The sequence below is a fragment of the Rhinopithecus bieti genome, unplaced genomic scaffold (assembly GCF_001698545.2).
Source record: "Rhinopithecus bieti isolate Rb0 unplaced genomic scaffold, ASM169854v2 scaffold_315, whole genome shotgun sequence".
In the NCBI taxonomy this organism is placed as follows: Eukaryota; Metazoa; Chordata; class Mammalia; order Primates; family Cercopithecidae; genus Rhinopithecus; species Rhinopithecus bieti.
In genome coordinates this window covers 5,166,577-5,170,338 of record NW_016803481.1, presented here as the reverse complement: position 1 = coordinate 5,170,338, position 3,762 = coordinate 5,166,577, and positions in this window count along the sequence as shown.

Here is a 3,762-nt window from a genome sequence, read left to right as displayed (position 1 = left end):
TCACTTGAGGTCAGGAGTCCCAGACAAGCCTGGCCAGTGTGGTGAAATCCTGTCTCTACTAAAAATACCAAAATTAGCCTGATGTGGTGGCACGTGCCTGTAATCCCAGCTACTTGGGAGGCTGAGGCATGAGAATCACTTGAACCTGGGAGGCGGAGGTTGCAGTGAGCCAAGATTGCTCCAGTCTGGGCAACACAGTGAGACTCCATCTCAAAAAAAGGAAGAAGAAAAAGAAGAAGGAGAAGGAGGAGGAGGAGGAGGAGGGGGAGTGGAGGAGGTGGAGGAGGAGTGGAGGAGGAGGGGGAGGAAGGGAGAGGAGGAAGGAGGAGGGGAAGGAGAAGAGAAAGAAACTCAAAAGGATGCAACCATTTGTTCTTTTCTACCTGCGACCTGTAAGCCCCCTCCCTGCTTTGAGTTGTTCTGCCTTTGCTTCGAGTTGTCCTGCCTTTCCAGACCAGACCAATGTTCATCTTACATATGTTGATTGATCTCTCATGTTTCCCTAAAGTGTATAAAACCAACCTGTGCTCTGACCACCTTAGGAACATGTTGTCAGGACCTCTTGAGGCTGTGTCACAGGTATGCATCCTCAACCTTGGCAAAACAAACTTTCTAAATTTACCCAGACCTGTTTCAGATACTCAGGGTTCACAGGCCTAAAGGTCTATGTCTGTTTATACCTCCACTTATTAGAGTTCTGTACATGATGAACTATAACAAGTGGAGGTATAAGCAGACTGTAGCCTACACTTGTGCCAATCACCAAGTTAGGCCAATGAAATGTAACCCACTGTTCAAACCATGTTCAAGTAAGGCAAATGTTGAGCTGTAACCAGTCCGGCTGTTTCTGCACCACACTTCTGTTTTCTGTACATCACTTTCCTTTTTCTGTCCATAAATCTTCTTCTACCACCTGGGTGCACTGGAGTCTCTGAGCCTATTCTGGCTCAAGAGACTGCCCAATTCATGAATTGTTCATTGCTCAATAAACTGCTTTAAATTTAATTCAGGTCAAGTTTTTCTTTTATCAGCATTAGGAATAAAATTATTTGGAAGCTCTTAGGGCAGTGTAAGTTCTCTAGTATATGGTAGGCACTAAATAAATGCTGCTTATTATTAGTTAGGGAACTTTTATTTTAGCTAGTTTCAGGAAAATCCAAATATTGGTTTGAACCAAACTGTCTAGCTGTTTATAAAGTGAAGCTTCTGGGAAGGTTAAAACAACTTCTGAGTGTCCATTCATGCTTCCTTTCTGCTCTCTACTTCCTTTCGCTTGTTACCTCCTTCCATTTGAGCCTCATCTTTTCCTCTCATCCACAAGTCCCTTCTTGTGCAAAAGTTCCAAGATTGTGTACATGTGTGCCTGTGTATGATAATCAAGATGGTTAACCAGTGGATTCATAATTAATGGATTTTTAATCCATTTAGACATTTTCCCCAGCTGCATCCTTAGACCCATGGAATGCATAGGCACTCTATGTAGATATCTTCTTTATGGAATGGTTCACCTTGCTCAGGACTGAAGGTCTTAGCAGATGTCCCTTGATGACAAAAGACAAATAATGGACACTAGAAGACCCGCTTATGCCCCCTCCACATGAACTGCTCTGACAAAAGGAAGGTCGTATTATTCTACCAAGGTCATATCCTTCTCTACAAGGAAGAGACAGTGCGGCAAAGATGGCAAATGTGAATGGATCTCAACCACTCTGCTTCTCACTTTCTAGAAAAATTGCACATTGCCCACAAAAAGAGGCTAAAAGTCGCGATCTCCAGGAGGAGGCTAGGGCTATTCCCTGCTTTAATCAAGGCAAGAGCATCTGCCCAGCTTGTAGAACAAGAACAGTGATGGGCATCAGATACAAATACAGTGAGTAATCAATTAGGGTACAGCTGAGTGACCATGAACAGGAAACCCAGAGTAAACTGATTCAAAATTGTTTTTAGCCACTCAAGGAAAGTCTCAATAAGGAATTGTTTCAGGACAAATGTGCCAGGAAAGACAGAATCTTGTTGGAATTAGTAGTAGTTTTTTTATTCCAGGCCTCTCTCCTAAAGAGTTGAACATGAGCACATCAAACATGTTTGCCCAATGAGACCTGACTGTGCGCAAAAAAAAAAAAAAAAAAAAAAAAGACAGAAGGTCAGAAGGTATGAGAGTTGTATATCCGTATGGCAATATAACATCCATCTCCACAGCAATGCAAATAACTAAAACACCTAAAACTCATATATTTTTCTCCAGTTTAGAAAGTAACTTCAGATACATTGATATGGTGTGGCTGTGTACACACCCAAATCTCATCTTGAATCGTAACTGCCACAATTTCCACAAGTTGTGGAAGGAACCCAGTGGAAGGCAATTGAATTATGGGGGCGGATCTTTCCTGCACTGTTCTCATGATAGTGAATGAATCTCACGAGATCTGATGGTTTTAAAAATGGGAATTTCCCTGCACAAGCTCTCTCTTCGCCTGCTGCCATCCATGTTAAGATGTGACTTGCTCCTCCTTGTCTTCTGCCATGATTGTGAGGTCTTCGCAGCTATGTGGAACTGTAAGTCCATTTAACCTCTTTCTTTTGTAAACTGCTCAGTCTCATGTATGTCTTTATCAGCAGCGTGAAAACAGACTAATACATACATCATCCTGTTTACACCTTAGAGTACGTCAAACAGATATTGTGCTCTCTCTTTTCAATCTGCAGATATAGAAGCTGAGAGAAGTGATTTACTTCTATCAGAAGAAAGTCACCAGTAGGACCTACCATATGCATTATTAGGACATTTTTTACTTTTTTAATTTCTAAGCATAACAAATATTCGCTGTAGAATAATGGCATTGTATTTGCCCATATTCCTGCCACCTTAGATAACTGTTATATTTCAGCATATTTCTTTCTGATATTTCCATATGCCCAAATTTGATATGGCTGTGATCATTTCTGATAATTTCATTTAGTAACTCATTTGAAGGCCATGTTACCAGTGCATAATTAACAGATATTTATTGAGCATCCAGTTTCTGCAGGAGAAATACTAGCTATAGGAGTGAGGGAGCTGGTATTTGACTCATCCCACTTAAATCTGAGTCAGCATGAGCAATCTGTGGTGGGAATTTTTAGGGGTTCACAAATTGCATTAGACAAAATCAATATCAGAGGCAAAGGTCAAGAAGTAAGCAAGATAATGATAGAGTTGGGATATTCATCCCCCCAAATCTCATGCTGAAATGTAATTCCCAACGTCAGAGGTGGGGCCTGGTGGGAGGTGTTTGAGTCATGGGGGCGGATCTCTCATGGTTTGGTACTGTTCTCATGATAGTGAGTGAGTTCTCATGAGTTATAGTTGTTAAAACATGTGGCATCTCCCCACCACCACCTTCTGTCTTTTGCTCCCACTTCAGCCATGTGAAACACCTGCTCCCCCTTCATCTTCCACCATGAAACAGTTGCTGACACTATGCTTCCTCTACAGCCTGCAGAACCATGAGCCAAATAAACTTATTTTCTTACAAGTTGACCAGTCTCAAGTATTTTTTTATAGCACCACAAGAATGGCCTAATACAGATAGGTTTGAGAAAAAAAATTCAAGATAAAGAGCAATTTTAGAGACCAAGGGAGGATCAGGAGAGTCAGGAATCTTAAAAGAATTAAAGAAGGAAGCCTAAAGGAAAAGAACTAATAATTTATTTGACAGGAAAAACATATCCCAACAAATAACCAAAAAGTCCATTCACATCCTGGGTAGCCTTGGGCCCATC